The following is a 25,258-nucleotide window of genomic DNA, read 5'->3' as shown; positions in this document are numbered from 1 at the left end:
GTTTTTGATGATCTTGTCTTTGATTGCATGACCTTGATTTCTGCGCACCACATTGATGAAATTGTTTTTGAATAAATAATGTCTGTTGATACAAAGGAACTATGATCCTCTAGGTGGGTTTTCCATTGAATTGATGTATTGCATTTGTGTATCAAATTGATGTAAAACCTTTGACACAGGATCGCTTTTTTTGTTTATTCTGTTGGATTTCGTCTGATCCTTGTGTCTGCAATTCATGTAGTGGAGGGCCTCATGTTTGTGTGTGGTCTGTCTCTCTCTGAGCCCTTTGGAATGGAAATAAAGATACAACAATATTTTTGACAGTAAAAACAATTAACAATTAATACCTACCAGTTTGAGTATTTTCATGCCAGGAAAGAACTTGAACCTGCAACCTTGCCAGTGGTATACACATGCTCTAAGCTCTTAGTGGCTGGGTCTTTGGTCGAAAAGTGCAGCTTTTTGAATGATGACATGGTGGTCAAAAGTGTAACGGATGAAGATGCAACTGCGAAGTAGCCATGATGACTGGGGTAAACACAGGTGATGGTCTCTATCTCTGAGCCATTAGTACAGGAAATAAAGATACACCAAACTATATTTTTATAACAGTAACAATATTTACTTATTTTCTGCCATCGTACAGGTTTATCCACCAGTTTGTGTATACTCATGTGAGCAAGAGGACTTGAACTTTCAACCTTTCCAGTGGTAAAGCCAGGCTCTAACCTCTGAGCCAATAGGTCTCCCTTCTAAAGGCATAGCTTTTTGCATTATCCCATGGAGGTCAAATTTGTAATGGATGCCAATGCATCTGGGAACTAGCAATGACAGCTGGGATTAAACAAAAAGTGCCGGTCTGTCTCTGAGCCATTTGTAATGAAATAAAGATAAAACTGTATTTTCATAACAGTAAATACATTAAAGGTATACTACATTTTCTCCCAGTTCACAATTCAACATGCCAGTTGGAGTATTTCCATGCCAAGGGGGAGTTAAACTGACAACGTTACCTTGGGTAAACCCATGCTCTAAGCTCTGAGCAACTGGATCGTTCACCAGAAAGCACAGCTTTCTGTATTATGACACGGCGGGCAAGGCCGTAATGGATGAAGCTTTCTCTGCGAAGTAGCAATGCCATTTGGGGTAAATAAAAGCAGCTTTTTTAATTATGACATGGCGGCCTGTTAAAGGAGTAATGGATGAAGATGCATCTGGGAACTAGCAATGCCGACAGAGATAAACTAAGGTGCTGGTCTCTCTCCTCTCTCTCTGAGCCATTTGTAATGGAAACAAACAGTAAAACTGTTTTACCTATTTCCTATCAATGCACAAGTCAACCTACCAGTTTGAGTATTTCCATGCCAAGGTGGGAACTTCGACCCGTAACCTAGTCTTTGGTAAACCAATGCTATAACCTCTGAAATACTCGGTCCTGCTTCATTATGTATAGCCTTTTGTCTTGTAACATGGCAATCAAAGGTGTAATGGATGAAGACGCAACTGGAAACTAGCAATGCCAGTTGCGATAAACAAAGGTTATGATCTCACCCTCTCTCTCTGGGCCATTTGTAATGGAAATAAATATAAAACAATATTTCTATAACAGTAAAAAAACAAGACAATGGGACTCATTACAAGTATGCTGGGCTGGAAATAGCGTTGCCATTATTTCCGTACTGGCACCCTTTTCCAGACCACTGTAGTCTGAGTCGCGATGCCGGTGTTACCAGCATAGCCAGGGACCCTCCCTGCCCGGCCATACCGTCACCGTTATCAGCGTTGACACGCGGCAGCCGTTCCAGTGATACCGGCATGGCATAAGTAAGTCCACATTAAGAGGTGCACGGACACGCAACCACCGGCATGTACATACCAGTAAAAATGGGTACAATGATGCCGGGAACACCAGCATCGCGGACCAGGCGTTAAGAGGAGTCTGGTGTGTAGAAACCTGCCACAGGTGCTCACAATCAGCACAGGTGGAGCCAATGTCCTGCAGCACAGCACAAAAGGACCACTCTCCTACCCCACAACCCTTCCAAATCCACAATGCTACCATTAGCACTAGCAGTACTGGAGCTGGAGGACATGCATGCACAGCTACTCATTGAGGAGGCATTGAGGCAGAGTATGCAGCAGAGGCGCATGAGGAGAAGGAGGGCCATCATGCCCCAGCAGATACCCAATGTGCAGCTGGTTGCCCCCCGCAGGCAGCCACCAATCCCTCGCATAAGGGCCACCCCATTCAATCTCACCCCTGCACAGATCCACACCCTGTACCGGCTGGACAGGGACACCATCACCACTATAGTGGACCTGATTCATGATGACCTGGTGAGCCAAATAAATATCCGGACGGCCATGCCCCCCTTGCTGATGGTAGTGCCTGTGCTACACTTCCTTACCACAGGCACTTATCAGCACACAGTGGGATAGCTGCATGGAATCTCCGAACCCTGTTTCTCCTATGTGCTCACCCAGGTGCTATATGCACTCCTGTCCCACATATGTAACCACATCAGCTTACCACTGACTGCGGGTGAGGTGAATGACACAAAAATAACATTCCATGTACTCGCAGGCATGCCTAATATAATAGGAGCAGTCGACTGCACACATGTGGAACTGGTTGTCCATCATGCTGTGGAGGTAGTGTACCACAACAGGAAACTGTACCCTTCACTCAATGTGCAGATGGTGTGTGATGCCCAAAAAATAATCACACAGTGCTGCACACGATTTCCTGGCTCCACACATGACTCCATGGTGCTGCGCAACTCCATGCTGGCCCGTTACATGGCATGACACACTGGACGTCGTACCTGGCTGCTGGGTGAATCTAACTACAAGGCCATGAGGAGTGTTGAATTGGGGCGGGGGGCAGTAAACAGCATGGCCAACCTGGCTGCTGGGTGAGTCTAACCTCAAGGCCATGAGGAGTGTTGAATTGGGGGGGGTGGGCAGTAAACAGCATGGCCAACCTGGCTGCTGGGTGAGTCTAACCACAAGGCCATGAGGAGTGTTGAATTGGGGGGAGGCAGTAAACCGCATGGCCAGCCTGGCTGCTGGGTGAGTCTAACCACAAGGCCATGAGGAGTGTTGAAATATAGCACATCATGAGATGTATAATGAGCGGATGTACACACTGCATGCATTAATCCAGCATCACTCCGTCTGCAACATCTCGTAACCGTTACCAAGCATGTATTGAACTGCAGAGAGGCTGGATAGGCCAACAAACGTCAAAGGCAGATGAGGAATAAGACCAAGGAACCTCATCATCCGCAACCTGCACAACAACAAACCTCACACATAGAACGGAACATGACCATACACAGCGTTCTGAGTGCACTGAACTTGCTAGTGTGCAGATGTAACTGTATGTGCTACACAGTAATAGCATGCCAAAGCGCAAAGCCTTCCCAGCTGTGTCTCCATGCATGTAATGCACACAGTGCATACATTAGTACATGTATTTGGGCCTTTAGAAGACACAAACCACATGTACCAGAATGTACCACATGTTAGTGACAATGAATGACAATCCAAACAACAGTAGAGTAAATTCACAAGTCATGTTGGTCAGCCAGAGAGAAAACTATCGGCCGCACTCGAATGAATTGTGACTGCACACACATTCCAAAGGTACACCACTGGTCAGTACGCTTGTCATGTCTCCTAAAGGGACACCTTCAGGTAGAATATGTTAAGTCCAAATAAGCAAAAAACAACAATTCTTGACTACCACCAATACATGAGTGAGACCTGCTGGCCTCACCCAATTAAGGTTCAATCATTCGTGCAAACACCCACCCAGCCGTGATGTTGTTACGTAACCCTTTACCCCTCACACATACAACCAATGGATATGTGACCTCGTCATGTGTGTTACGATGTAGATGGATGTGTACATGAAGTCCTGTAGATGTAGACTGCATTCTGTGAATACCACTGTGAAACAAATGTTAATGAGGTCAATGTCTAAAGTCCCACTTCATACATAGGCACAGTGCACTTTCATTGTTAACACATTAATGACATCGAAATCCATTGGTGTGAGCCGTACAGTATTTGTGAGAGGGCAGGTTGACAGTGAATGGCCCATTTAACAGCAACTGCACAAAACCCCCTCGCCTATGCATCTGCCCTAAGTTCACTTATGGGGTACATGGGAAATAACCAAGGCCATGCACATTAATAATTCCCTGTGCATGCTCGTCTTCTCAAATGAACACTTTACAGCCTGTGTCAACACGGAATGGCCACAAAAATCACAAGTACCCTTTCTCTTGCTCCCATGCAGGTGAAGCCGGGTATCCCCTGATGGCATGGCTCTTGACCCCCATCAGGCATCACCACAACAGGCACGAAGAGGCCTACAACCCTGCACATGTACACACTCGCTGAACCACTGAGCAGACGTTTGGCCTGTTGAAGGCCAGGTTCCGCTGCCTCAGCAGATCTGGGGGAGCCCTCATCTACGGGCCAGAGAAGGTGGGGAAAATTGTGCTGATATGTGCCATGCTGCACAACATGTGCATAAGATGCAACGTCCCCCTGACATGGACATGCTGCCACCAGACGCTGAGGACGAGGATGAAGAAGATGGCGAAAATGCACTGCGCAACAATGGCAATGATGGACGTGCCACACAGCAAGAATTTATTCAACACTACATTTGATTAACTGTTACAGACACAGCATTTCTTTAAACACCAGGTGTATTGTGACATGAATAACTATGTACAAATGTGATCGTCATTGCCTACCACTACAATCCCGTACTACTGATCCCACAAACACCTTCCCAACAATCCCCATCCCCCTCACCAACTATCCCCACCCCCCAACTATCTCCACTTCCCCTCCCCAACTACCCCACCCAGCTACCCAACTATTCCCTCCCCACACGCACAAGAACTGTGAACTATTTTCACCCCCCTTTTGGTAGGAGGGGGGGTGCCCTTCTGGTGGCCGATTGAGCCGCTGTGAACGAGGCACAGGGATGCTTTGCATTGAACTCGTGGGTGTTGTGCTCGAGGATGGGGCCAGTAGGGTGGTGATGTGGAGTTGTTCGGCAATTGCCTGGACCAACACGTTGATAGACTCCACCAGTGAAGACATGGTACCATTGCCCTCCCTCACACGCCTCGCCAGGTGGTACACCCCCTTCTGTGGCTCTGCCCAGCATTCGAGCGGTGTTCCATGTGGTGTCCTGCATCGTCTGGTGCGTGAGTTGTGCCTCAGTAAGGTACTGCTGCACCAATGCATGCATTGCCTGCTGCCTTTTCACCATCCTGGTGAGGCACCCCTCAATGTCACATTTTTTTAGGTAGTCCAGGTAGTAGCATGGGTAGTGGGCTCTGAGGGTCCATGGGACTGAACATAGCATCATCATCATAGCTACGGTCACTGTGTGGGCCGTGCACACTGCCCTCCACACTGCTTTGGCTCCAGACCCTTGTGGTAGTGGTGCAGGTTCATCCTGCTGGCTGGGGGCCAGGGAAACAGGTGTCTCCTGCTGGCGGGTGGGCTTGGCAGTTTGGCAGCAGGTGTCTCCTGCTGGCGGGGCTGCTTGGCAGCAAGTGGCTCCTGCTGGCGGGGCTGCTTGGCAGAAGGTGTCTCCTGCTGGCGGGGCTGCTTGGCAGCAGGTGTCTCCGGCTGGCAGGGGGCTTGGCAGCAGGTGTCTCTGGCTGTTGGGGCTGCTTGGCAGCAGGTGTCTCCGGCCGGTGAGGCTGCTTGGCAGTAGGTGTCTCCTGATGGCAGGGTCTGGTCTGGTGGCGGATGTGCTCGTATCTTGGATCGAGGTGGTGGTTTGCCTGCAGCCGGGCCATGCCCTGGTGCCCCTGGATGTGGTTGCATGTTCCCCGTCATTGACAGATGTTGTGTCTGTGGGGGACAGTAAGGCAGGGCATCAGTGATGGGTGTGGATCCATCAGACAGACATCAATGCTAGTACTTTCCGACTCATGTGCATTGTCATGGACATGGTGGAGGGCGTGGCATGGTGCACACATGCATGTGTGGGGGATGCAATGTGGGTGCATGTTTGTTGTGCGGCCATGGTGTGTGCAGTGTCTGTTGACTGTGGTACTGGTGTTCACCGGTTTGTGTGTTATGGGCATGCCACACGAGCTGTGTGACATGTTGAGTTCGATTGTGTAACGGATGTGTTTCACTTGTGACTGCTGCTTATGGCTGTTGCTGCGTTGATGGTGATTCAGTGTGATGGGACATGGTGGGTGTGACAAGTGTGCCACGTGTCATTGATGTTTGCATCTTCTCATGACATGCCTTTTGGCATGTGTTGGCACGGCAGTGACAACACCAGTTGGGCATTGTCTGGGTGATGTGAGTATGTATGCATGAAGATACTACTTGTGTGGGCAATCAAGCAGACATGTGGGGTGTGTCAGTGGTTTTTGTTTTCGGGTTGCAGGCAAGTGCATTGTTCATGTGTGCAACAAGGCTGTCAGTGGGTGGAATGGCTACATGGATTAGGTTCCACAAGCTTGGCATATTGACCTAGGCATTTGTATTGGGACTACAAGGTGTGTGATTTGACTATGGGCTTACGGAGACTCACCAGCATCATCGGATGTCACATCTCCCGCCTCCGCATCTCTAACTCCCTCTATCACCTTCATGTGCAGGACGGAGCTGCGCATCTCCTCCCACACCTGCAGTTTGATAGGGGATGGTGCTCCCCCTCCTGTGGCCAGATCCCTGGCTGCACTGTGCGGCAAGGAGGTTGCGCACATGGAGACGTAGGTCATCCCACCTCTTCTTGCAGTCTCGCACAGTATGGGGTGTTGTCCCCACCGCTGAAACTTTATGGGCAACCTCCTCCCATATAGTCTTCTTTCGTATTTGCCCTTGGCACCGCAAATATGTGCAAAAGACTTCTTCCAAGTGCTCAACATGTTGAGTTCAGGTTCACTGAACCTAGGCTTGCGGAAACGGACTGCAGGTTGCCTTGCGGACATGTCCCTCAGTGTTGGTAGCTGCTCAGGTTTTGACTCACACTCCTGTTTACTGAGGATTGAAATGGATTGTGTTTTTGTAATGGCTACCGGTGCATTTCCAGTTCTGGCGCAATTCCGTTATTTCCGGTGCTGGTAATACCGGTACCGGTAACAACGGTTTCCTCACAGCTGGAGTCGGAGTCAGCGAGGATGCCGGTATAGGAGTTTTTGGGGCCATTACAAGCATGCTGGTGCTACCATTTCTGGCATGCCAGAATGCGCGTGCACGCTGACTCGGAATCTCCCGTAGATTCCGGCACCAGTGCTACACGGACACGGTAGCACCGGCATGCCGGTAATTTTGTTTTTTTACAGGCAAACTTTACAGGCTTTCTGGGGCCTGGGTCCAACATACCTTCAGCTATCCCTCTGCAAATACCTCCCATCTCGAGCACTCCGCTCCGCTCCTCTACCTCTAACTACCTCAGGTCAGTCGTTTCTCAAAGCAATGAGCTGGGGGTAGATCTCTGTCTTCGGCTGGGGCCTCCCTCTGGAACAGCCTCCCTGCCACTCTAAAACTTGAGGAGAACCATCTCCGGTTCCGGAAGCACCTCAAAACCTTCCTCTTTGCTTCTGCCTTCTCCTACCCTCTCCCCTGTTGATTCTACTCTCCCTCGGCACCATGCTCCTGGCCACCCTCTGTCCTCTGGGCCCAGGTACCTGCTCATCTTGCCACCCTCACGCACTGCCTCCGGGCCACCCCCTGCACTGGGGTCTGTATCTGTACCCATACACCCCTCCTCTTTTCTTCCTGCACATTCAGACCTACACGGCTTGCTGTTATAAACCCAGTTCTTGCCACTTACTGGCTGCACTCCCATTGTTTGTTGCCTTTTTATTTATTATTTTATTATTATTTTTGTTTTTTTTCCTTCTCGCTCCGCACTCTCCTTTTGTTCCCCCTTCCATGCACTTCTCCCCCTTCTCCCGCTACCCTGCACTTGCACGTTCTCAATGTCACTGGGCCTATTGTTCTGCCCTGTTCCCTTTCCCTGCCTGGTCACGCTCTGAAACACTTGTGTATGAGCGCGATAGAAATAAAATATCAATCAATCAATCAAACTCGTAATGAGGCCCAATATTTACTTACTTACTTCCATCCCACAGATCAACCTACCAGTTGAAATATTTGCATTCTCCCAAATAAACCTGAAACTGCATCCTTGCCATTGGAAAGAAACCCTGTGCTTGAACGTCTGTGATACCCTTATGAAAGCATAGCTTTTTGCATTGTGAAACAGCGCTCAAAGGTGTAATGGATGATGGTGCGTTTGGAAACTAGCAATGGCGGATGGGATAAACAAAGATGCTAGTCTCTGCCTCTGAGCCATTGTAATGGAAATAAGAACAAAGTAATATTTTTATAAGAGTAGAAAAATATTGAAAATGTTATCTATTTCCTATCAATGCACAAATCAACCTACCAGTTGGAGCATGTTCAAGAGCCACTGCATTGTGCAGCAAAGCCTATAACTTTCTGTATTATGGCATGGCGGTCCAAGTTGTAATGGATGAAGTTGCATCATTAAAATGTGCCTGTTTTCTGCCAATGTGCAGCTCTACCTACCAGTTCGAGTATTTTCAAGGCAACTAGGGGTTTTGAACCTGCAACACTGTCGTTGACAAGCACACGAGCAAACCTCTGAGCCACTGGGTATCCATGACTAAAAAAAAAGCAAACCTTTTTACATTATGATATGGCGGGTAAATGTTGTAATTGATGAACATGCATCTGGGAAACAGAAATGCTGTTAGGGATAAACAAAGGTGCTGGACCATTTGTAATGGAAATGGAAAGCTAAAGCAATATTTTTGTAACAGTGAAAAACATTAACATTTTTTGTCTATTTTCTTCCAATACACAAGTGAACCTACATGTTTTTTTGTGTTTTCATGCCAGTGAGAGGACTTAAACCTGAAAACTTGGAATTAGTAAACACCTGCTCCAGAATGCATATGGGACAAAGTAGTGCTAGTTAGGATAAATTAAGGTGCTGGTCTTCCTCTCTCAGCCATTTGTAATGGAAATAAAGAAAAAACATTATTTTTAGAACAGTTACGAAATATTGTCTATTTCCTCCCAATTAATCTCTCAAATTACCAGTTGGAGTATTTGTATGTTAACAAGGGCCTCGAACCTGTAATCTGGCCATTGGAAAACACATGCACAAACCTCTGAGCCAGTGGCTCTCACTTCAGCATCCATAGTGTCTCTCCCTCTCTCTGTCTCTGGGCCATTTGTAATGGAAATAAAGGTAGAACAATATTTTTGTGGCAGTAAAAAAAAGGTTGCAATCACCCACGATGTAGAGAAGAGGGAGAATACAGATGGGAGTCAGCACGCAGGCTGTGAGGCACAATATTCTGGGCTCATTGGCTTAATGCAAGAAATAAGGCAGGATTAGCTCGAGAAATAGACCATATTGAATTGATCCGTGATACAATAGACCAACAACTTCTGTGCGAGGTGACATACATTTTGGTGTGAACAACAACACACAAGAGGACAATGCTATTGGACATACTGGGTTAAACTACTACCAGGTGTACAGGCTACAAGGAAAGCAAAACCCGAATTGTGAGGAGAAAACCGAGAGGCGAAATCGGGATATTTCACTATATCTGGACTACCCCCACGTAATTAGATGTGGAGGTGGTGTGGCTCACCCTACCATTTGTAACAGGATATATTTAGATTCTTGTTTGCTGTCCTGACGAAGGTTGCACGATTTATGGACATTAATATTGGATTCCTCAAGACAACCGAAACATGTTTAGACAACAAAATCTGTGGGAATATTGACATACAGATTGTATCGCCTGAAAATGGGAAAAGGGAACCAGACATTGTGAAATATTAGAAATCACAATTGGTGGCCAATATAGAGGGTCTCATTTTCATGTAGTATGGGAAATGTGTGTAGATGAAAGTGAATGAATGTATGGTAGAAATATACATGTGTGAGCCGAGATGCTGTGTGTTTGTGTGTTTTTTGAAATATTAGATATTAATTTTGTTTTGAAAACTAATGTTTATAAATGAATGTAATTGTTATGAATTGTATAAAATAAATATTGGAATTAGTCTATGAAGACATTTTTTATCAATAAAATTGAAATGGTAAACTAAGTGCTAAAGGTCATCCCTCACTCTCTGGTCCATTGTTCTTATGTAGGCAGTAAAAAACATTACAGATGATTTTTGTTTACCTATTTCCTCCCATCACACAGGTCAACCTAAAGGTTTGAGCATTTGCATTACATTAAGGGGACTTAAACATGCTAAGTTACCACTGATAAACACATGGTCGTGCACCTGTGCCACTTGGTCTACCATCAGAAACTAGTGGGCTTCATTATAACCCTGGCGATAGCCGTGCCTGTAAAACAGGCACGGCTGCCGCCGGAGTTGCATATTTTCTGGCACCCGTCAATGAGGAATTATAAAGGGCTCAATGTGAATGGGGAAGCCGGATCTTCCGGCATGCTGTGCTCGCGGGTGCCGCTCTGCCCGCCAGGCCAGACCTGGTGGGCTGACAGGCGCCCGCGAGCAAAGCTCGTAGTATGGCAGTCCGGGAACTATGGTACCGGCATGCTTACCGATACCGTAGTTCCCGGACCGCCATGCTTATAATGAGGCCTACTGTTTTGCATTATGAAATGTGGGTTAAGGTTGTAATGGATGAAGCTGCATCTGGGAACTAGCAATATTGGTTGGGATAAAGACATTTGCTGGTGTCTCTCGCTGAGCCATTTGTAATGGAAATAAAGATCAAACAATATTTTTATGACAGTAAAAAAAACACCAAAAATGTAATCGTTTATTTCCTCCCAATAGATAACTTAATATTACACTTTGTGTATTTGTGTTGCAACTACAGGACTTGAACCTACACAATTGTTACGCTAACCCCACTCTGTAACCTCATGAGCCACTCTACTGACTCTTGAAAAGCATAGCTGCTGACATTATGACATGGGGGTCAAAGTTTTAATGGATGAAGAGGCATTTTGGAACCCGCGATGTTGGTTGGGATAAACAAATGTGCTGGTCTCTCGGTCTGAACCATTTGTAATTGAAGTAAAGATAAAACAATATTTTTAAACCAGTAAAAAAAGAATAATTGTGCCTTTTACTTTCCCGTGCACATCTCAACACAGCATTTTGTGGATTTTCATGCCAATAAGTGAACTTGAACATGGAAGTTTGCAATTTGTACACCTGTGCTCTTATCTCTCAGCCACTATGTCACCCTGCACAAAGCATAGATGTGTACATTATGGCATGGGGCTCATAGGTGTAAAGGAGGACGATGCATCTGGGAACTAGCAATGCCATTTGGGATAAACAAAGGTGCGGGACTGTCTCTCTGAGTCATTGTAATGAAAATAAAGAAAAAAGCAATATTTATGTAACCGCACAAAAAATACTCATTTGCCAATGGCGGCCAAATGTGCTACTCAACCTGCCAATTTGAGTATTTTTATGCTTTTAAAGGGGCTTGAATCAGGAATCCTTGCTATCAAGACAACCGAAACATGTTTAGACAACAAAATCTGTGGGAATATTGACATACAGATTGTATCGCCTGACAATGGGAAAAGGGAACCAGACATTGTGAAATATTATAAAGCACAATTGGTGGCCAATATAGAGGGTGGGTCCGTTGGCTGGGCCTGGGGTGTTTGGGCCGAAGGTCGTCGTGTGCTGTTGTGCTAGTCTATGTGTGTTCTTGTTTTGTTGCTGCAGTGTAGTGAAGTTTGTGCGGTTTGTTGTGCTGTAGGTTTGTGGTTGTGTTTGGTCAGGAGTTTGACAGGCGTATGCAGAGGTGGAAATTGTTAGTGGAATTGGTTATTTGGCATCTCTATCCTGATTTGGCCTGTTGGGCTAGCGTAGTCTCTCCAGATGGGACGGGGGCCCCCTGCGGCTTTGTCGTGATCTGGGCCTGTCCAGCATTCAGTGTCCCTTTCTCATCCCTCTCCCACCTCCACCAGTCTCCCTCACAACCCCACCCGTCCTCCCTACCCTTTCAAATGGCCAGTGCACCTGCCAGTCTCATTTATGGGGCGGTTGTCACATTTCACACGCATCATGTAAAGCATGGCTTTGTCAAACGATGCAAAATGTTACCATTTGACATTATCTTTTATGATTAAGTCTTGAAAGACAGCCTACAAGCCATTTTTTAAAATGTTGTGGAATTGCATTCTGGTATTTATAGTCTTCAAGACGGGGTGAAAATAACGCAACATTTGTACTCTTTTTGTTTAACATGTTTCTACAAGGATTCCTATATTGCTGCATTTATTTAATTATGATTTGTGTACTTTTCAAGTCTGATGTATAAAACAGAGTATTGTTGAAAGCCAAACGTCGTGGTAAGAAGGTGAAAGAATCAGAGGGCACATTTGTTGTGATGATTTACCAAGTCCATGGATGTGGGACGACAGGTTGCTGGACTGAAGATGTTCTAACTGGCCCTCTGCTGATTTTCAGGGAACAAATTGAGATTACATGTGTGTTGACAGCGTCTGCCCACTTTTTTTCACACCGCCGACTTCATCCCCCCTCAGATGTTTTGAGGCCAGCATGCATAAAAGCTAGTTTGATCAAGTTTTCGCCCATCAGGATTTGAACCCACTAACATACAGAACCACATGAAAGTGTCTTCAAAGCATACGTCTTGTATTTGAATTTTGCTTTCCATAGAATATTTCAATATAGATTTTTGGGTTAAAAGGATACACACCTTTTATACTTTGCCAGCAGTGTTCTAGGAACATTTCCTCTGGCTGTTTTCTTTTCGGGAGTTGATCTTTCATTTTGTGAAAGACAATGGTAATTTCTCTTTTGAATTTTCTTCTCTTAGGAAAGGCCAGTTAAATTAAATGTGCGTATTTCACTTTAGGATACGTTCAGTCCTGTGTGTATGTTAATGAGCCTCCACACTTTTCTCTGGACTTGATCCCTATTGATGAGATTTAAAGACCTGCGGAAATGCTTACTCTGCAGCAAAAGCACTTTGCCCTGTCTGGCCCAGGTCCAATCCCTACCCTTACATCCTTGGAACGTGCAGTCACATTAGGCATGTTTGCATTACTTACCAGTGATCATCATTACTCTGTGTCATGCTCTTCCTCGTCACAGTACTTTCTTTTGAGGCACCCATCGTTACAAATGAATCAGCTCACTCGGTCGGCTACACTCGGTAATCTAGTCCAAAATAAGCCTCCCTCCTGATATTGCTACAGCCGTAATATTAACAGTTAAAATTCAGATATTGAACATCAGTCTATTTTATCCCCATGGATATTAATAACTAATTTTGTGACATCATTTTCTGCAATAAAAGGGGCCCCACACACCTTTTGCCGCCTTGGGCCCTGCATATCCTAGGGCTGGCCCTGGTTCTCTTCTTTTCTCCCCTCCTCGCCACCTTCCTCGCCTTTCCTCGGGCATGTTCGCTTCCTTCCTCGCTGCCTCTCACTTTATAAGTATACATCTTGATCTATCATCTCTCTTGCTACCTCAAACGCATTATCTCTGATACTTTATTTCGCTGTCGTGCGCTCTCTGCTTTCTCTCTCATTTCCTGCACAGTCGGGTGCTCCGCTGGCTGCCAACCAGCTCTAGGGTGTAGGAGGTTTGACAGGGAAACTTTGAGGCCTTTTAACGTGGGTGTCTCGCGCATTTGCGGCTGATTACATCCTTCTGTTCACTTGCCTGCTTCAAATGTACACAATCCTGCAGTTAGCTCCGAAAAAAAGTCAGAAGAGGGGCACCCGCTCTACCTACTTTAGAAAAAAGAAGAACAGCCATGCATAGTCCTGACATCACGTTCTGTGATCCTGTTGATACTCAACAACCTTTTGGACGCGCACTAAGATGAAATAGGCCACTGAATGGGGTTTTGGAGACTGGGATGAGAAGAAGATTTCAAGTACATATGTTATAATGCTCTGATTACTTGCTGTATTCTGCATTACACCTAGGGCCTCATTCCGACCCTGGCGTTAACCAAGGCGCTATTAGCGCCTTGGTTGACACCTTTATCTTTCCGACTCCGCCATGGTGAATGGCGGAATTACCACCCCATTCCAAGGTTGGCGGGGTCGGTAATTCCCCATTCACCAAGGGCCCTTCCCCATTCCCATTTTTGCCCCATAGGGCTCAATGGGAATGGGGAAGGCGCTAATTACGGCACCGTAAATTACGGTGCCGTAATTAGCTCCTAGGTCCCTTTGCGGGTTGGTTTTTTAACGCATGCAAAAAGCAGGCGTTAAGTACCAACCCGCAAAGGGGACTCGGAGTAGGGCGGTAAGGGTTTAACGGCACCGGTCTCATTAACGGTGACCTTTAACCCTTACCGCCCGACTCGGAATGACCCCTAGACTTACTCTTACAAATGGTCACCTTTTATCCACATTTCAAAGGAGTCAGGACGTTGAAACACGCAGAGAGAGGGTGTCAGGGCTGTGCCAAGGAACAGTAGGATTTGGTGTAATGAAGATTACCGCTAAGTAGTCGGAACATTACCCATGGCCAACTCGCCGATGTGGGATGTAGGCAGCATAGTCCACCCGTGTGCTTTATTTGCATGGGGAACAGTGGTGCCTGCTTCCAAGCAGGGGCGCGTCCCCCGCTATGCATTTATTTTTTAGGGTTTTTATGCAGTGCCCTTTTGGCTCCACAACAAAGGTAGTGCACAATAACGAGAGGCCAGCAGGGCATTGGAAATCTGGCCCCCACACCTCTCTTTATTGTGCTAACAGCGTGACAAGCTGAGTGACAGGAGAGGGTGTCTCTCCTGTCAGTCAGTGTATTCACGTTGTGGGAAGACGAGAGGTGGGCCATCGAGTCCTCCGCGGGGGCGCGGCTAAGGGAGCAAGCAGGTAAGTGCTTTTATAGGGCCTTTTCAGTGATTATGGGATATGGGGTACACACACCTGTGGGGCTCCCCTCCACCAAACCAAGGAAGTTATGGAACCCAGCGTATCGGGTCACCCCCACCTTGTCACAATCGCAACCCGTAGCTTGATATGCTGCCCGCATCGATCAAAATAAGCATAGGTACTGCCTTCCACTTCCCTTACCCTCGCCTCATCCTTGCTGGAACCAAAATAAAAAGCAGTGGAATTTCAAGGGCAACATTAGCAGTCCGGGACGGGAAATGGGTTCTAGCATGAGGACAGGACACTTTTCAACAATATCAGCCACAAGCCAGGTGTACAGGCATAAATCAGCAGCCACCTGAAAAGGTGCACATGCCCCAGAACAGAGAGGGTACTCATATGAGCATCCTCACACTGTGTAAAAGTTCTCAAGAATGAATACTGGAGACTACTTGCAAGCACCAATAAAGGTACATGCCCAAGAGCAGAAGTAGTGGATGCACATAAGAAGCTACCTGGAAGGTGCACCTTTCCGGATGGGCCTCATCACGACTTTGGCGGTAACCCTTAAATCTGGCGGTAGCGCTATTACCGCCGGATTTAAGGGTCCGCCAAATCAGGACTCCAGCAGATTTCGCCCCAGCTCTTAGCTGGGGGGAAATCCGCCGAAAATTCGCGCTCATACCACCGGCGGGAAATCCGCTGGCAGTATTAGCGCGAAATTTCCCCGTTGAGCCCAATGGGGAATGGGGCATTCCCGAATGGACTCAATGGGGAATGGGGATTAACATTACCGCCAAACTTGTGATCTGGCACTATTAGCGCCGGGGAGTTCGGCGGTAGGGCAGATAGCGCCGGCGCTAATAGTGCCGGCGTTACCGCCCAAGTCGTGGTGAGAGGAGGGACATGGCTTTCAAGTGGTGATGCTATGAGCAAAGAAACAAATGGCTATGGTGTATACTAGATCAACTGTCACGATGAAGATATATGAAGCAACACAATCGCCAGTTAAACCATGAAAGGGGCTTTTTTGCAGAGCATACCTTGAAAACGAATTCACTCTCAACGGCTGACAATTTAAAAATGTTTAGGGAAGGCAATTTTGACAGGTGAGGGATCACACCCTTTGGTTAAGAGGTGATGCCGGGATTTGAACACAATCTGCAATTTCTGTACTTTACCGCTTTTTAAAAAATTTTTTTATTTAAGTGTATTTGGTTCATTAAAAACCTTTCACAAAGAGAAAAAGAACATTTCTTTTTTTTTTTAACAAAGAGATCTAGCTTAAATAAGAAAACAACATAAGAAAATACAGAGGGGAGATCAAAAACCAAGCAACAAACCCTTAATGAAATAAATAAAACCTAACTTGATAGAGACCTTTAAAATCCATTACAGATACTTGAAGAATCTTTAAAAACAAATTTTAAACAGGTTTTTACAACAAAACAGTATATCTTCCTAGCTATACCAATTCGTTTTTTTGCATTACATCTTCTTCATCGCAAAGATCTCGCTTTTTAAGGGTTTGTTCTAAAAATGTGACCGTTACAAAGTTTATTCTTGGAGTTCGACAGTCATATATTAGACTCCACCACTTCTCCGAGTCTAAACCACATAAATCAACAATGTTGCCGTTTAGATACACATTTCTGAGATCTCTTAATTTGGGGCAAAATAATACCAAGTGGCTGATGGATTCTTCACTTCTTTTGCACAGTCTACACATTGTGCATATTCTTCCTTTGGTATATCTTGCCTTTGTTGTTTTGTTTCGAAGGACATTCAATCTAAAACGCAACAGTAGATCTCTTTGCTTGCAGTTTGGAAATGTTCTCAAGTAGTTCGGTATAATAGACGTTACACCCCAATTAGTTTTCAGAGTGTATGGGTTTTTGACAGTGCTCTTTTTGTTTCCGTATTTGACCAGTCTTCGGCCCATAACATTCTTTTGACGGCTGTAGGATTTTCTGCCAATGTTCGAGTTTCCAGAGTTAGTTTTTTTAGAATTCGTTCATTGTCTCTTTTCTAGTCTTCCACTGCCTTTTCTTCGAATTTGTTGTTTTTGCAGAATATTTCGAATTGGGGAGGCGTCAAGTTGGTTATTGTTTTTCTGTACAACATCAGCTTATTGTAGCAGATGTGTACGTATAAAGCAGTCAGGCCAAGTTCATGACGAATTACCGTCATTGGTGTTGCTTTTGGTATCGGTAAGATATTTTTCCAGAAAAGCCCTTCTAGGGTGTTCCAGAATTCTTCCGGAATATTCATACAAGTTTCTGCTCTGTAGAATGTTATAACAGGTTGGAGGGAGAACTTTCCGTATCTTTTTTTTTTTAAACTTTGTTTTTATTAGCATTTTTGAAGATATAACAAAAGGGCTATATGTATGTTCCAAAGCTGTACATCAAACTGGCCCAACAAACCCCGCCCCTCCCTCCCTTCCTACCCCCCACCCCAGTGCACCCCTACCCCCCTCACCACTTAATTAAACCTGAACCTTGACGTTGGGAGACTTGGACTTTTCTTTTGCGTCCGGTGCTTGGTATTGAGTGTGAACGTCGACAATCTGTCATGGCTATGAATCGACCACCTACCCCCGAGCCGTGGGCGCCCGTTATGTCTTTGGTACCTCCCAGTCTTGGCCCCCCGAGCCCCGCCTGGGCCTCCACCGGGCATCAGTGCACGTCCCATCCCCAGGACTGCTGTACCCCATACCAGTTTTCAAGGAATGAGGCAGAGTCATTGTTCACCATTGCCGTTAGCTTGTCCATTAAGAACATGTTTTTTAACTTCTTCAACCAGTCCTCCTTCGAGGGGGTTTCCGGGCTCTTCCATTTCTGTGCCAGTGCCACCCTACCCACCCTCAGCATCGTTTCCCACATTCTGGGGTACCTGTAGACTTCCGAGGCCTCCGGCGGGAGGCCCAGCAACACCGTCAGAGGGTCCTGGGGGAGCAGTTCCTCGGTGACCTCATCCATCCAACCCTTTACCTTCTCCCAGTACGCCTGCACCTTTGGGCAATGCCACCACATGTGGCCTCTCGAGCCAGTCTGGCCACACCCCCGCGGGCACACAGGGGACACTCCTGCAAACATTTTTGACAGTCTCACAGGCTCTCTATGCCACCCCTGCAAAATCTTGAAGTTGTGTTCCATATCAGCTGTAAATAAGTTCCCGTGGAAAGCTATTTTGAATATCCGCGACCAGGCGTCCTCCGAGATCACCTCTCCTGCCAAGTCATCCCAGAATGTGCGGAAACCCCGCTGTTCCTCTAAATTTGCAGTGTTAAGGATTCTGTACATCCCGGAGACAGCTCCCTTCCTAGAGGTTGCTGTGTCGATACATTTCTCAAAGGGGGTTAGCTGCCACTTCAGGTTCTCACCCCATGACTGGTCACTAAGGATGCCCTTTAAGCGGAGATATTCAAATATGGCGAGAGACCCCTGCCCGATGGCATCCCTCAAATCCTCATATGGTAGGAATTCCCCCTCCCGGAACAGCTGCCCCGCCCATTCTAGACACGAGTCGGACCAGGTCTGTGCCTTGCTGAACCCTCTGTTACCCAATCTGAGGGGGTACCCCCAGAGAGAGGACATCGGGGATGGCCATGACGTGAGGTGCGCTGTCTGGGAGCCCTCCTTCCAGACTGCCCAGAGAACTCCCAGAGTGGGGTGGGATTTAAGTCTATTCGGGATAAACCTGCGTGGGGCCCAGAGGAGGTCTCGGACTTTGAGAGGGCGAGCGTCCATATCCTCTAGGTAAGACCAATAAGTGCCCATCCCCTCCCTCATGTGCTCCAGGAGGACACGCAATTGGGCAGCGCGGAAATAAAGTTGGAAGTCGGGCAGGCCAAACCCGCCCTCATCTCTCGGCAGGGTAAGGACCGCCCTCGCAGTCCTTGGGGTCCTGCCCTGCCAAATAAACTCGCGGACCGCACTCTGTAGAGTCCTAAAAGTGTGATTGGGGATGTTGGTTGGGAGAGAGGTGAAAAGATACAGCAGACGCGGCAGCACGTTCATCTTCACTGCCGTCATACGACCGTACCAAGACAGAATCATTGAGCCCCACTTCCTGAGGTCTGCGGTAATGCCTGCAAGGACAGGATCATAATTGGTTGGTGCTAGTTTGGATAGATCCCTAGTGAGGAGAATGCCCAGATAGCGGATAGAGGCTTTTCCCACTGTTATCCCATGAAATATACCCAAGGGGTCTAGGCCCGGGTCCCTTGCTTGCATTGGGAGTAGAACAGATTTGGAAGCGTTAATCTTCAGCCCCGAGAAGTGCCCAAATGTGCCCACTAGGGACAGAAAGGGGGGAGGGACGAGCCGGGGTCCACCAGGTATGCCAGGATGTCATCGGCGAATAGGGAGAGTTAAATTCCACTTCGCCCCTCTTATTCTCTTTGATGTCCGGGTGTGATCTAACTGCTATGGCCAGGGGTTCCATTGTAAGGACATATATCAGGGGGGACAGAGGGCATCCCTGTCTCGTGCCTCGTGAAAGGGGGAAGGGGTCCGACAGCTTGCCATTCACTTGTACCCTGGCTTTCGGCGCTCTTTATAGTGCAGCCACCCATCCCCTAATGTGTGCGCCAAAGCCCATTTTCTGGAGGAGGAGTTCCATATATCTCCATTCGACCCTATTGAACGCCTTTCCGAGTCCAGGGAAAGGACACTCGCGCCGAGGTCCGACTCCTGGGCGTGGTGGATCAAGTCTATGGTTTTACGGATGTTATCCGAACCCTGCCTTCCCCTGACAAACCCCATCTGGTCCCCGTGGATCAGTTTCGGTAGAATCTTCTCCATCCGTCTCCCAATTACCTTGGCAAGAACCTTAACATCTATGTTTAGCAGGGATATCGAGCGGTAGGAGGAGTACTCAGTGGGGTCCTTACCTTCTTTGGGCAACGCAACAATTATGGCCTCCATCATGGAGTCCGGGAGGGTCCCCCCCTCTAGTACCACGTTGAAGACCTTCACTAAGTGTGGGGCTAGGGTGGAGCGAAACCTTTTATAGAAATAGACTGTAAAGCCATCCCCACCCGGGGAAGTGCCCACCTTCATTCCACTAATTGCATGTTCCACATCCTCCTTTGTCACTGGGCCCTCCAACCCCGTAGCCATCTCCCCAGTCAGAGCTGGTATTTGTATCGAGTTTAGGAACCCTTCTATCTCCTCGTCCCGCCCATTATATTCTGATGAGTAAAGTTTCTCATAATATCTGTGGAAGGCCTCTCCTATATGAGGAGTGTCATGGCCCATGGTCCCCTCCTCACTCCTCACTGCTTTTATCATTCTCTCTCTCTGTACCTCCCTCAATTTCCAGGCCAGGATCCTGTCCGCTTTATCCTCCTTTTCATAATATCTTTGCTTGACCAGTTGGAGACTACGTTCCATTTTGTACAAAAGAAGATCTCTTAACTGGAGCCTACAATCGTCCAGAGTTGCGAGCTGATCGTGATCCAAGGGACCTGCTGGGGGGCCCCCCGTCTGGAGTCGTGCTATTTTCTCCCTCAGGGATTTCTCCTGGGCCTCCCTCACTCTTTTAGTCTGGGCACTCATTTTCATAAGGAGGCCCCTTAGAGTTGCCTTGAAGGCATCCCATAGGGTGTGCGGACCCACCTCCCCATTGTCATTGAACTCGAAAAATTCTGTTATGGCCTCTAGCACCTCCTGAGCGCGGACCTCATCCTTCAACAGGGAGTCATTGCATCTCCATCTACCTCTGCGGTTGCTTAACCAGCCCTTTGCAATGGTGTTTCGGACCAGACCATGGTCTGACCAAGGGACGGGGTCCACCCTGTGGCCAGTAACATATTAGTGCAGGGCCTCGTCCACTAGGATGTAATCTATTCTGGAAAAGGAAGAGTGGATAGATGAGTAATATGTGAAGGAGGGGGCTCCCGTCCTAGGGGTCGGGATCGTGTCCACCAGGCCCAGCTCTGCGTTAACCTTCTGGAAGATCCGGGCCATGGTCTCATCCGTTGACCTGGGAAACTGAGGGCCAATGCGTTTCCTGTCCAGGGTTGGATCCATAACCATGTTGAAATCTCCTCCCACCACCAACCCTCCCCGGACAAAGAGCTTGAGTTTCTCCGCCACTCCCTCCGAGAACTGGGCTTGGCCCTCATTCGGACCGTATATCACTGCCAGGGTGAGTGGGGTACCCTGCAAGGTCCCTCGTACCAACAGGTATCGGCCTTCAGGGTCTTTCAATATTTCTGTTTTTTCAAAGCCAACGTTCCTCGCCATGAGGATGGCCACCCTTCTCTTTTTGGGCTTGTGGGACGCGCAAAAAACCTCCCCTATTCCTCCCCACCGCATCTTGGGTTCTTTCCCTCTTGCCCAGTGTGTCTCTTGTAAGAAATGAAGGTCAAGGCTAGCCCTCCTGAATTCCCTACAGACCAGGGACCTCTTTGTGGGGGTGTTTAGGCCCCAGACATTGAGAGTGTCCACTCCCAGGGCCGGCAGACTTTCAGCCATTCTCTAACAACACAACTCTCCTTGTCGACATATCTTCACTACCCATTTCTGCGTGCTCATGCTCCCCCCACCCCCCTGGGTGGACCTAAAACTGTTCCCCAACTGCCCCCCAATCCTCGTCCCAAACTGAACAACCCCAACTTTTGTATGCACCCCCTCCCCGGCGTCCAGCCAATTAGTTCCGCCATCACTGGCTTGTTGCCGAACCACCAGCCCGCCCCCGGCGGCCAGGCAGATCACATTAGAAGCTCTTCATCCTGAGCCCCCCGAACCCCCCAGGGCCACGTCCCATCTATGCATCCCATGTACTTGCAGTTTTGTTGGGACGTTGGTAGTGTTGAAACCTCTGAGATCAGACAAAGCTGTCCAAGCTTTAAGGGGTGCCCCCGTTCTCAATCCTCGGAGTCATTCCGTTCTCCGTCCTTCGCTGGTGATGGTGTGTTCATTTTCCTGAACTTCCGTGCGCCGGTTTGCCTTCTCCTATCTCCCGACAGGCCGGGGCCACTGGGCCTACCCTTCTCCGGCCCCGATGGGCCCCTCCAGGGGTTTGTATCCATTACATCTTCTTGCAAAGCACCCCGTATGTCCTCTTCCGTGATCAGGGTTGTTCTTTGGCCCATATATTCAAAAGTCAAAGAGAAGGGGTAACCCCATCTGTAGCGCACGCCTTTTTCCTTAAGCAACTGCGTGAGCGGACTGCACATTCTCCGCTTGGACAGCGTGTAGGCGGAGAGGTCCGGATATATTGAGACCTGGGCATTATTGTAGGTGATTTTTCGGGCCCTTCTGGCCTCCTCCAGCACCTTCGTCTTTTCCGAGTAGTAATGGAACCGGACCAAGATCGATCGGGGTTCCCCCGCTCTGCCCCCCGCCCTGTGCACCCTGTCGAATGTGAGTTCCGTTGTCATCTCTTCAGCGAACAGGAGGGTAATGATATCTCGCACTGCTCTGATGACGTCTCTCTCCGTTTCCCCTTACATTTCGGGCACCGCAAAAATTCTGAGGTTGTTCCTCCTCTCCCTGTTTTCAAAATCGTCCATCTGCCGAGCCCTCTCCTCGTCCCTTTTTTCCAGGGCCTCCAGCCTTATGCCTATTTGTATGTCTTGGGACACTGATGCAGATTGGTTAGTCTCGACCTGAAGCAGTCTATCCTCGACCTTGTCCACCCTTTGACCAATTTTTTCAAATTTCTGAGCTATGTCGGAACGCATGTGCCTGATTTCCTGTAAAATCGAGGCAAAGCCCCTTTCCATCGCCGATGAGGAGGGGGCCGCGTCTTCCGACTGAGCCATGGTTCTTTTGAGACTCGAACCGTTATTGCCCCTTTCAGTCTCTTGGAAGCAGTATCCCTGCAGGGACTCCCGCTAGCTCATCTGGTGTTCCCCTGTGGACAGCCGGTCCGACCTCTGATTCCCCATCGGGGGGTGGGGAGACCCCCACGGTTCAATCCGTAGTTACCCTCCCGGGGTGCCCAGGGGGGGCGCGTGTGAAGAGAGGGAGCTGAAGCAAGGATTCCTCCTACTGGGATGAAGTGGCCCCTGTGCCTCAGGGGGGTAAATATATTTTGTGGAGGGCGGGCACACGCCCCACCATCATCTGGCAGGGGCCTCACACCCTATCAGAACTCCTCTCGGCAGGCCGGGTCCTTCCCTGGCTTCCTCCCAGGGGGGCGGTGGGTACAGTTGTATTTGCGGGCCTGGTCCGTGGGCCCTTCTTGATGTGCAGGGGGGAGAGGGGTGCCGCGATTCTTGCCCCCGATCTATGGGGACCCCTCTGCACCCTAGTCTCCAAAGGAGGGCTGGGGGGTCACTTCCGGGCGGGCACACGCCCCACCAGCTACAAGTGGGGGCCTCGCACCTGGGTGACCTCCGTGTTCGATGGAGATGTTGGTGTCCTGGGGGGGGCTGGAGCACCCAATCTGGCCCCCCCGGTAGGAGCCAACGTGCTGCAGGGGCCCCCCTGCACCTGAGGCTGGTGTGTAGAGGACCTCCTCACCTGAGCCTGCCCGCCCGATGGGAGCGGTTCCCGGGCCTCCTGTGTCTCTGCTTCCTCGGGTCCTCCGCGCTCCGGGTCGTCAGAGGTCCATGGAGCCCGCTTGCGGATTCCTGGTAGGGGTGGGGGCCTCCTCACCCGGCCGCACTCCGATTGTGCTGCTAGGTTAGCGTGGGGCCAGGGGCGATCCCCTGGGTGGCGAGCGTAGTCTTGCTGCTCGCTGCACGGGGCTCCCAGCGTGTGAGTCTCCGGTCCCGGAGGCGGGGGAGGAGGGCAAAGGGAGCCCGTCACCTGCTCCACAACGGGTCTCCTCGGGCCCGGTCCATGGCCAAGCCGCTCCCCCCAGCCGGAGATGGGGGCTGAACGTGGGGGGGGCGGCGGACCCGGCAGTTTGCCCGCGCAAGTGCGGGAAGGCCTCGCCTTTCACCCGGCTCTGCGGTCGCCCCGGCCGCGTCTCTCCGCGTCGCACTTCGCGCTCGGGTGTCGATCTCAGGGTCCCTGGGGTCGCCAGACCCCATTCTTTCGCTCTGAGGGTGCCCGGGGGGTCACCCAGCCGAAACACCAAGTTGGGCCTCTGAGGGGTCTTGGGGGGGGCTCAATCCCCTCTTGACGCCGGGCCTCGGTGGGAGCAGTACGATCAGGCAGCCATTGCCTGTGCGCCCCCTGGTAGCCTTCCTTTCCGTATCTTTTATTAATTATTTTCACTTGTGCTGTTAGTTGTTTTGTTTTAGTCTTTAGCATCCTTCTCCAGGGCTCTTCGTTTTTTATTCCACTTAATTGGATGCCTAAGTATCTCATTTCATCGCATGGTTTTATTAGTGTTTTGTTCACTATCCATTTCTCGTTCTTGCTTTTTTTCCAGCGTTTGTCACCGAATATCAATATTTCCGTCTTGTCTGCATTTATTTCTAAATCTTTTTCTTCTATATATTTTTCGACCTGATTTATCGCTCTTTTAAGACCAGTTTTTGTGTGGTCTAATATTATCAAATCATCTGCATATAGCAGATGATTGACCGGTCTGCCATTTAATCTTGGTGGAAAAGTTCTACTATTTCCCAGGCAGTATTGCAAATCTTCGATGTAAAAGCAGAAAAGAGTGGCTGCTAGCGGGCATCCTTGTTTAAGGCCTTTTGTTGTTTTTATGTCCTTTGACAGAGTGCCACTTTGATCTAATTTTACTCTTATGGAAGTTTTGGCATGCAGTTCTTTGATTGCTTTCAGCTAATTTTTCCCAAAGGCGATTTCTATTTACACTGTCAAAAGCTTGACGTAAGTCAATGCTGGCTGTGTATAATTTTTGTTTGTTTGTATACGCTCTTTTTTTCATCAATCCTAATATCAGAAGATTTAGATTACACCCTACTTTTTAAACGCAGCCTGACTGCCGTTTATCATACATGTTTGTGTCTTTAATCCATTTTTCCAGTTGATTTAACAGGAGGGTGGCAAAGATCTTCCCGACACAATCTAAGAAGGCGATTGGGCGGTAATTTTTGGGTTCCATCCTATTTCCTATTTTGAAAATGGGAACGACAATAGCCGACTTCTATGAATTAGGGATTTGCCCTTGCATACCAATTCTCTTGAACAGTCTTTCACAAAAAATTGCCCATTTCTCGGAATCTTCTTTTAGTACCACACTCGATAGGCCATCAGGCCCTGGAGCTCTTGAGGAGCTTGCTTTTAAAATTAACAACTTTATCTCTTCCTCATCGAATGGGATATTCCAGGCTCTTGTTTCATTTTCCTCTGTGTTGTTTTCGAAGTTTGATTTTTCCCTCTCATTGAACAATTTCGTGAAATGTTCCATCCATGCAGTTTCTGATATAGGGTTCACAAGCGCCGCTGCTGTTGATT

Source organism: Ambystoma mexicanum, chromosome 2p (assembly GCF_040938575.1).
Source record: "Ambystoma mexicanum isolate Mex_15411 chromosome 2p, UKY_AmexF1_1, whole genome shotgun sequence".
Taxonomy (NCBI): domain Eukaryota; kingdom Metazoa; phylum Chordata; class Amphibia; order Caudata; family Ambystomatidae; genus Ambystoma; species Ambystoma mexicanum.
This window is presented reverse-complemented; position numbering follows the sequence as displayed.